This window comes from Haliotis rufescens, unplaced genomic scaffold (genome assembly GCF_023055435.1).
Source record: "Haliotis rufescens isolate VD_foot unplaced genomic scaffold, xgHalRufe1.0.p SCAF_15, whole genome shotgun sequence".
In the NCBI taxonomy this organism is placed as follows: Eukaryota; Metazoa; Mollusca; class Gastropoda; order Lepetellida; family Haliotidae; genus Haliotis; species Haliotis rufescens.
Genome location: NW_025963835.1, coordinates 35,326,140 through 35,337,300, shown reverse-complemented (window position 1 = coordinate 35,337,300; position 11,161 = coordinate 35,326,140).

The window sequence follows — 11,161 nt, the reverse complement described above, 5'->3', positions numbered from 1 at the left end:
TGCTGTAGATATAGTAGGTCCTACTTTCCAGTGACTAGTAAAGCCAATAGGTACGCACTTGCCATGATAGACTTTGCCACAAGATTTACCGTAGCTGTTCCATAGCCTAGTATTGAGACTAAGCTTGTTGCTGAGCTATGCTTGATATCTTTACAAGGGTTGGTGTTCCATTAGAAGTATTATCAGACATGGGAAGTCAGTTTAAATCTAATATTATGAAAGAGGTTAGCAGAACAGATTCTTTACAGATATGTCCATCAAACAGACTACCACATTGCCTTTCAATCCGATGTGCAATGGTGCTGAGGAAAGATTCAATAATATGTTGAAAACTATGCTTAGATGGATGTGTGCAGAGAAACCAAAAGAATGGGACGACTATATTCACGTGCTGTTATTTGCATACAGAAAGGTTCCCCAAGATGTACTGTGATGATCGGACAAAGGACAACCGATTCAAGATTGGAGATGAGGTACTGGCTCTCTTGCCAAAAGATGGCAATAAGCTCTTGCTTCAATGGAAGGTCCATACAAGGTCTCTGCTGTCAAAGATCAAGCAGACTATCGGATACAGATGGAAGATAAGGAGCAAACTCTTCATGCCAATCTACTCAAAGTGAGGCGTGTTGGGGAACCGGAGAGTACTGCATGCATAGATTCACCTGATGACAGTTTGAACACTATCCCTGGTATGACATCACTCCACTATTCTTTGCTGCTCCTGTGGCGGATATTGAGTTGGAAGTTGCTGAAGTTACTAATATTGAACTCCCTGCTTTAAAACTTTCAGATATGTACACTGATGGACGTGTAAGCCCTTCGTTGATCGGGAGCAGAGGATGAAACTGGAAGACCTGTTTGAGGACATCATCAGTTCAGAGTTATGCCTTTTGGTATGGTGAACACCACAGCAACATTTCCTAGAATGATGAAGACACAGTTAGCAGGAATTTTACGCTTGTTCATTTGGATAGATGATATACACTGAAACTTGGAAGGAGCATCTGTTGATCATAATCTTTAATTCTCACACAGACTAGAGACGCCAAGCTAACACTTAGTCCTGCAAAGAGAAAATAGAGTTTCTCGGTCATATCAATGGAAATTCAGTGAAGCCAGTTCTGGCAAAGGTCCAGGAAATTGGGAAGGCACAAGCACCAAGGACAAAGAAACAACCTCATCGTGGCGAACCGGGATTCAAAACCACAATCATAGGTTTCTTGTGTGCCCAAGGGACGCAACTCTGCATAGCGAATCGCAACGCCTTAGATGACTGGGCCACCTGTGCCCCTCAAAAGTGGAATTAAAGAATGCAAGGGACTTATAGGTTTACAGTCAGATGTTTAAAGGGATTAGAGCACCATGGAGCTGATTTCTTGAGTGGTTTGTAAGTGCTTAGGAGTACAATTCTGTAAAAGAGTAAGATGATTAAAATAGCGTACTTACAGTATACTATGTTTTGTGGAGAGGGAGTATTGCCAGGAGATGGACCACACCCTTTGGACCCAGAACAGCTACATCTTGAATAAACATTATGACAGCCATTTGACGTGTATTTGAATAATTATTAATCATTAAAACAGTTTAGAAGCCCGGCACACCTAAAACTGGTGATTTCACATTCATTGGCACTATGAAATGTAATGTTATTCACTATACTTAACATCCTTGGACATATTCCATAATGTTAGAGAATGTATTATACTGTCCTGCACTGACTGCGATCATCTGCAAATACATCTGTGCCTAAACCATGAAATCAACTCTTGAAAAATGTAAATATCTTGTAAATATCTGAGACAAGCGTTGTTGACATTCATATAAAGTTAATACCAAAAGTAAAATTGGTAATTTCTGCATGGATTGGGATTGATTTATGTTGAAAGAATGACATACTGGAGAAATTGTGATGAAGAGAAGAGAAAGTCGCAAAAAACACAACCACATGGGTCTGGAGCCGAAACACCAACATGACATGTGCAACATCACTTGTTTGGCTATAAAAACGTTTTCTTCTGCAGCAAGTGAATCGGGAAAACATGCCACGACTAACGGAAGAGACAGACAACACGTGACATTCCCAGATCCGGAAGACGCCACATATCACTACAAGAGCACTGGTCAGGTTCATAGGGCAATGTCACTTACGTAAAAGAACCACCACGGTCACCTCTACAACTATGGCAATACCAGGATTGCGTAAGATAACAGCCCAGACAGTGAGGAACCGTTTACTCACTGAAGGTATTCGCGCTAGCTAGACGACCTTTTGGGTTGCCATTTTGATGGACAAGCATCGCGGTGGGGATGGTAGACGCCGTGTTTACAGGCGCGACGGAATGTTATGCATGAAACTGCATACAGGAAGTGGACAGATTTGGTGATGATCTGGGTAGCCTACACTGGTTGAACAGACTTGGTGCAAGTTCGGGGGAACTTATCTGCACAACGTTACAAGATGAGATTCTTCGGCCACACGTCCTTCCCATTATGCAACAAGCGAACGTCATTTTCCAACAAGACAACGCCCGACCTCACACGACAAGACTGACAATTGCCCTTTTCAAGAGTCACATCCAGGTCCTGCCATGGCCCTCCAGGTCTCCATATAAACCCAATCAACTATTATGGGATGCACTTGATCAACGACTGCAAGCACGTCAGCAACAACCACAGATCCTCCGACAGTTGACACAAGCACCGGAGGCCAAGTGGGTGAACATTCCCAATACCACCATTCCGGATTTTATTGCTTTCATGGGACGACGATACGGGTCAGTTTTGAGCTTTAATGGTGGCCATACAAGATATTGAGAACAGATGACCTTTACCTTGACAATCTACTGTTCCCTGTGTGGTATATGGAACATAGGTCATGACAATGATGTGTGCCAATTTTGAACAATTGATTACCATCTGTTGATTAGTTATATTACATATAAAATATACATCGAAAATCATATTTGCGTTTTTGCAGTGTATATCTGTTAACCTTTACTCTGGACGTAGTGGGAACTACAAGTCTTTATCGGATGTGCCTGAAGCAGTGAGTTTGGTAAGGGACGCTATGCTCTCCTCTATCGGTGTGTTTAGACGAGAGGTCAAAATGAAGAAGCACATGTAACATGTGATGCGTGTCTTGTTAAACAGCATGAACGTTGTCATGCACACAATACTTTCCGAAACTCAAAGACACCTACACACTTAGCCATGTATCACAGAGTTCGTAATGAATATAGATCTGTTTGTAGAAAAAGGCGGAGCTACACCAGCAACGCACCAGATGGATTGATTGAATCAACTACTAACGAGAATCGATTTTAGGACATGTGTGTCTGGTCGCACCAGCTGTTCATAATCCTATCACTGCCGGTGAATGGGCTGAATATTTCACTACACTGCTTTCAACAGGTTCGTACTCATCCAGTCAGATTCACGGGTTATTGGGAATGGCAATAAAACAAAACTAACACGAACAAGACATCTCACATTACATTCTTGATAGTCCAACAACAATACATGAATTAATGGAGAGCATAAGTTCTGTGAAGAACTCTGAAGAATTTATACTGCTGGCATTGATTATATTTTAGGTGGATACCTGAAGCCTTATCAAACTTTGTTGTTGGGTATCTGGAGACATTGTTTGATTGCATGTATGGTAGAACTGTTTTCCTGGTACGTGTTTAGTTGGCATCGTTATTCCTTTGCACTGTAAGGAGATAAAACAATTCCTGACAGCTTCAGGGCAATTAGTCTTTAGAGTATTATTAGCAAAGTATTTACCTCAATTTTGGGGTAGAGGTTGGTTTATAGGATAGATATCTATAAAAAATATCTGAGTGTCAATCTGGATTCAGAAAGAGTTATGCAACCGCAGATAACTGCTCACCTGAGGGTGGCAACTTGTAAGTGGCCTTCACCACCTTCGACTCCGTACAACGTCATCTTCTGTGCTCATGATATAGTCGGAATTGTAAATCGACTCTGCTTTATGCAGATATTTCTTTTGGATATGGAAAGGGTTTTGTCACTTTATTTTAGAAACAATGGCTTAAGCACCAAAATGGTTAAAATGTTAGAATCAATTTATAGGGATGTTTAAATCATGTGTTCGGTCAAATAATCGCATGTCTGGTTGATTTAATTGCCCTTCTGGTGTCAGACAATGCTGTGTGCTTAGCCCCCTTCTATTTCAGTTATTTATAAACGAGTTAGTTATTCAGATGGCTGATGAAATGTCCAGATGGTGTACAGACGGGAAAGCGTTTATAATCTTTAAAGAAAGTTAAATGTACTAGATAATTTTTTTAACACGTTGAACATGTAAGTCAATATGTCTAAAACAAAGTTTGTCGTGTTGAAAAAGTGGGACGGACTTTCACGAACAGCAGTTAAATAAAGATGATAAGATTGAAGTTGTTTCAGGATACAGCTAACTAGGATTGTGCATTAACAATCAGCTCAACTGGTCAGCAACCTTTGATAGCATAGCTTTACAAGCTAAACGGATTTGAATAGCTATTGTGACAAATGTAAATTCCTTACGTCCTTGGTCCTCTGATTTCTACTTTAAATATTCCATCATAAAGCTCCACCGATACCGGGGCAGGTGGTGTGGTGTGTGGTAGACACCCGTTTTATGTACATGTCATTTATAAATGTGTTTAAGTCTGTGTAAATATTATCCCAATGTCATACGATGTGTATCTGTGACGAACAAGAGACGTTACATTCGGTGACAAAGTTTGGAAATTGTATGTCTAATTTAGGATTTGGCGATGTGTAGTTTTTCCAAACGTATGGAAACAAATTCTGGACACAAAGGCCTGTGTCCTATAGGTACTGAATAAAACGAATCTGTTTGAAAAAAATCGATTCCTCAATAAACATTCACAACTACATGGCGGTTTCTACATCATACACGCCATGATATTGAAACGAACCTCTCGCTCTAACATACAGTACAAGAACATACAATACAATAACATACAGTACAAGAACATACAATACAATAACATACAGTACAAGACAATATTTCTTTTGTAAGTGATCCACCCGTAACTTGTTATAACTGGGGCAAACTAGCACAAACTGATACTCGTCCTACACATACTCACTCACACAATACAATAAAGAGATGCTATCGTGTAAATATCAATATTAAATACTTACAGAAGGTTTAAATGAAAACTAAATAAAACAAATATGAAGGATTTCACACATATCCTGGCTTATTAAATCTGTTAGGGACTATGAAATTCTCACACAATTTATCCAGTGAAATACCATCTGTTTTTATAATCAGGGTGTGCCATAACAGGAATAAATAACCATTGATGTTGATGAATTGCAAAACAAACATCGTCAAGCGAGGTTGCTGTCAAGGAAGTGGGATACATTCGAATTTGAAGCTCACTGTCCGGATGTGGGTAAGCGGATTTCCAGATAAATCAAGCATGCGGCCTATATACTCACCGACAAAAGAAACGCGAATACCATACATGTTAGTTAATATATGAAGAATTATTCATTTTCAAGAGATATTGGATTGGTTCGTTGCACAAACAAACATACTGGTATACTGTGTTCACCGACACTGATGACCGCATCACACGTGACGTCATAGATTCATGACTCGAGATGCAGGATCAGCGTGTATAGTTTAGAAATCACGTGCAGCATATCGTGATAAGATTAATACACTCTGTGGTATCACTTGACTGATTGTTAATGTTGTCATTAATTGGTACATTGGACACACCTCTTCTCAACGTACATTCGGATCTATATGTTTCTATGGTTCGCGTTTCTTTCGGCGGTGAGTATATTTCGTTTCACGTAAATATCGCCCCGTTGGTGAGGTTTCCGTACAAGCGGGGTTCCTCTCAATACTGAGTACAATGTGTGAAGCCCATTTCTGGTGTCCCCCACCGTGATATTTTCTGGAATATTGCTAAAAGCGGCGTAAAACCATACTCACTCACTCACGTCTCTGTCTACCAAAGCTGCTGTATCTTATGTGTCGCCGCCAGCTTTATTTCTACTTAAGGCTGTCCTCCACTGTCTACATCTAGGGAGTTGTCCGTGCCATCCGTACCCGGCTTAACGTCTAAATCACGGGCTTCTACCTGGGACGTCATTGTCACGTGTCAGCCAGGAAGGAGGGCCGACAGCAATCAACACTTTTCTGATGTTGTCGTTCATGTTACAGGCAAATAAATACAGCACATTGAAACTCCGTCTTCGTGCACTTGTCTGGGACGACAAAAAGCCTGGCCCAGCAACATTTGTCCAGCATACAGTTTGTCTTCAGCTCTACGTCTTTATATAATCGAGACTTGTCCAGGCAAACTAGTGATTGATTCACGTCACCCGGGCACCTGACCACCCTGCCCATAACACCAAGCAAAGACTACTTGGGAATCCCCCCATGGTTTGAGTACTAAACTGGTCATTTTATACTGTTTGTGTGAAATACAAATAGAGAAATACAGTTAGAAATACTGTGGAATATCTCTAGGCATGGCGGATATGACATTTCTTCATAAAGTTATTGAAATAAACAAAATGTGTATACTATTTGTTAACGTTGTCCACCGAAGGAAAAATTCAGTCATGACAGCTGAGAATAAAAGAGTGTTATTGCTTACCAAATTTATATATTAATTTTCAAAATGATAAAATCGTTTCATATAAAAGAGGTTCAATACTTTAATAACAGGAATAAGCACGCGCTGCTGTGAATTTTATACTGTATATTTAACTGTAAGGGGTTGGTAGAATATCGTTATCGTTAGAAGCAGTTCTCAAAAATATGGAAACCTCAGTGAGGGACACGTCTTGCCTCAGAAGGACACGAGGTGGTCACGAATAAGTCAAGGCTGTCGTAGCGCATGCCAGAATCAGACGAAAACCTACAGGAAACGTTCCCAGGTAATATAAGGGACTGGTTTGAAGTAAAATTACTGAAAAATATCGAAAACATAAAATACATAATGTATATATAACGTAAATTGTTGCGTACACCATTATTGTTTTAGAATGTTGCCTCTGAGGACCCGATACGATTATATTTATATACCGCACTGCTGGGTCCTGAATACCCCCTAAACAGACCCCCGAACACTGTACCCACAAGACTGTATGACAAGAGGCGTGACTGCAACTCTCCGTTTATGTCCATCAATAGTCTAACAACTCCAGCACTTGGTGTCCACATGCCACAGCTTCAGGGGGAGGAGAGGCAGGTGCACTGAATGGTGCGCCCGTCCTTTGTTTGTTTTCTTGCACGAACTGTCAAGCGAAAGGTGTAGTAATAAGACTAAATTGGATTTTTGCAGCTCCTTGTGTTTTATATCAAGTATTAAAGTATTTGTATGTGGTCGTCGCCCGTCATAGTAACTGCAGTCCTTGACATTTTTTATCGTCTAAAAAAGTGATACAAATGTTTTATAACTTTAATCACGGTTTTACTTCCTGTTCGTTCATTCAATCAAGTCAATATCATTGTGCTATTAAACAGTGTATCAACAGCCACGACCAAACACCTCACTCTGTTACACAGTGTATCATCAGCCACGACCAAACACCTCACTCTTTTACACAGTGTATCAACAGCCACGACCAAACACCTCACTCTTTTACACAGTGTATTAACAGCTACGACCAAACACCTCACTCTGCTACATAGTGTATCAACAGCCACATCCAAACACCTCACTCTTTTACACAGTGTATCAACAGCCACGACCAAACACCTCACTCTTTTACACAGTGTATTAACAGCTACGACCAAACACCTCAATCTGTTACACAATGTATCAACAGCCACGACCAAACACCTCAATCTGTTACACAGTGTATCAACAGCCACGACCAAACACCTCACTCTGTTACACAATGTATCAACAGCCACGTCCAAACACCTCACTCTGTTACACAAACATCTCACTCTGCTACACAATGTATCAACAGCCATGACCAAACACCTCACTCTGCTACACAGTGTATCAACAGCCACGACCAAACACCTCACTCTGCTACACAATGTATCAACAGCCACGACCAAACACCTCTCTCTGCTACATAGTGTATCAACAGCCATGACCAAACACCTCACTCTGCTAAATAGTGTATCAACAGCCATGACCAAACACCTCTCTCTGCTACACAATTTAGCCAAACACCTCACTCTGTTACACAATGTATCAACAGCAACGTCCAAACACCTCACTCTGCTACACAGTGTATCAACAGCCACGACCAAACACCTCACTCTGCTACACAATGTATCAACAGCCACATCCAACCACCTCACTCTTTTACACAGTGTATTAACAGCTACGACCAAACACCTCACTCTGCTACACAATGTATCAACAGCCACGACCAAACACCTTACTCTGTTACACAGTGTATCAACAGCCACGACCAAACACCTCACTCTGTTACACAGTGTATCAACAGCCACGACCAAACACCTCTCTCTGCTACACAATGTATCAACAGCCACGTCCAAACACCTCACTCTGTTACACAAACATCTCACTCTGCTACACAGTGTATCAACAGCCATGACCAAACACTTCACTCTGCTACACAGTGTATCAACAGCCACGACCAAACACCTCACTCTGCTACACAATGTATCAACAGCCACGACCAAACACCTCTCTCTGCTACATAGTGTATCAACAGCCATGACCAAACACCTCACTCTGCTAAATAGTGTATCAACAGCCATGACCAAACACCTCTCTCTGCTACACAATGTAGCCAAACACCTCACTCTGTTACACAATGTATCAACAGCAACGTCCAAACACCTCACTCTGCTACACAGTGTATCAACAGCCACGACTAAACACCTTACTTTGTTACACAATGTATCAACAGCCACGACCAAACACCTCACTCTGCTACACAATGTATCAACAGCCACGACCAAACACCCAACTCTGGTACACAGTGTATCAACAGCCACGACCAAACACCTCACTCTGTTACATAGTGTATCAACAGCCACGACTAAAGACCGCACTCTGCTACATAGTGTATCAACAGCTACGACCAAACACTTCACTCTGTTACACAGTGTATTAAGAGCCACGACCAAACACCTCACTCTGCTACATAGTGTATCAACAGCCTCGACTAAAGACCCCACTCTGCTACACAATGTATCAACAGCCACGACCAAACACCTCACTCTGTTACACAGTGTATTAAGAGCCACGACCAAACACCTCACTCTTTTACACAGTGTATCAACAGCCACGAACAAACTTCTCACTCTCCTACACAATGTATCAACAGCCACGACCAAACTTCTCACTCTGCTACACAATGTATCAACAGCCACGACCAAACACCTCACTCTGTTACACAAACATCTCACTCTGCTACACAGTGTATCAACAGCCACGACTAAACACCCCACTCTGGTACACAGTGTATCAACAGCCACGACCAAACACCTCACTCTGTTACATAGTGTATCAACAGCCACGACTAAAGACCCCACTCTGCTGCATAGTGTATCAACAGCTACGACCAAACACCTCTCTCTGCTACACAGTGTATCAACAGCCACGACCAAACACCTCATTCTGCTACACTGTGTATCAAGGGTCACGTGACGATACACTGCCTGTTGCCTGTGAGTCTTTTGGCTACTTCTTTGTTGTCACATGACTCGTCTTTGTTGTCACATGACCCATAAGGTTGACTGTCAACACGTCCGCACTGAGAGAACACCTTTCAGAACCGAGTCGCTGTCGTGATGCAAAAGGCTAACATTCACCCCATGCTATCCTCATCCCAAGTTCCTCTCTTGGGGATCATGGATCGTGAATATTTGGGGTGATATTTTGTGTGTGGAGACTGAGCAAGCAATTTCATAAAAATACACCCTAAAATAATTCTGGATCCTAACATGTCTTTGTTAAGTATAGATAATTAGAGGTATTCATTTCTGAGCGGTGCTGTCGGGTAGCCTAGTGGTTAAAGCGCTCGCTCGTCACGCCGAAGACCAGGGATCGATTCCCGACATGGGTACAATGTGTGAAGCCCATTTCTGGTGTCCCCCGCCGTGATATTGCTGGAATATTGCTAAAAGCGGCGTAAATTCATAATCACTCACTCATTCCTGGGCGTATATGTAAATTTATTTGGGCACCATATGTTCGTCTAACTGAACCTGTGTGTTGTGACAGCATTTCCTATGTTGGACTAGGATGTAGTGATTCACAAATGCCAATAAGTAAGTGTAAGTTGCTTCAGGTTCAATGGTCAATGTATGACGCAGGCCTGATTTGGCACACAAAGTGCGCCTAAATCGAATAGAGTTTTGTCATAGGTTTTACACCGCTGTTAGCAATATTCCAGCAATATCACGGCGGGGGACACCAGCAATGGGCTTTACACTTTGAACCCATGTCGGGAATCGAACCCGAGTCTTCGGCGTGACGAGCGAACACTCTAACCACTAGGCTACCCGACCGCCTCTTTCTCTTGAGACAAAGACAGTACAAGCGTATGTTAAATGTTGAGTTTGGGTCGCGGACTTGTTCACATTCTTTCTCCGGTTTCTTACTCTCACTTTAGTCACGTGTCATGCCCTGCAGGTTTAAGAAAGACAAAAGCCCACTTGGGAAGCATTTTCTACGCCACTTTGAAACTTCTGTCTTACAATCATCTCTCCTTCCCCTCCCGACAGCCATGGATCAAGAGGAATCAGTTCAGTGTGTTCATATTAGTACAGAATACATGACGATGGGGAAGCGGTTAAAGATGTTACAAGGATTCATTTCTTACAACATGGCACGATATATAAATAGAGATAGATTCGTATAGCCGTCTTGCTCACGTGTGATATTAAAGAGATAAACTTGTATGTACTTTGATGTACATAGTATTTGTGTTCAATTTCCCCCCTTAACTTATCATATTTACAACATACAAGTTAGAGGTGAAAGGGACACTGTTCATAGCATCTTAACACTTTGGGTATTTCTTTGTACCTGCCAACTTCAACCATGAACCTGTGTGAGCTGCATCTAGTTAATGTTGAAGATATTCTGCATTTGCTTATATTTACTTCAGTTAAAAAAGATTCTGCGCATATTTGCATTTTAAAATATGTATAATATTCGCATTT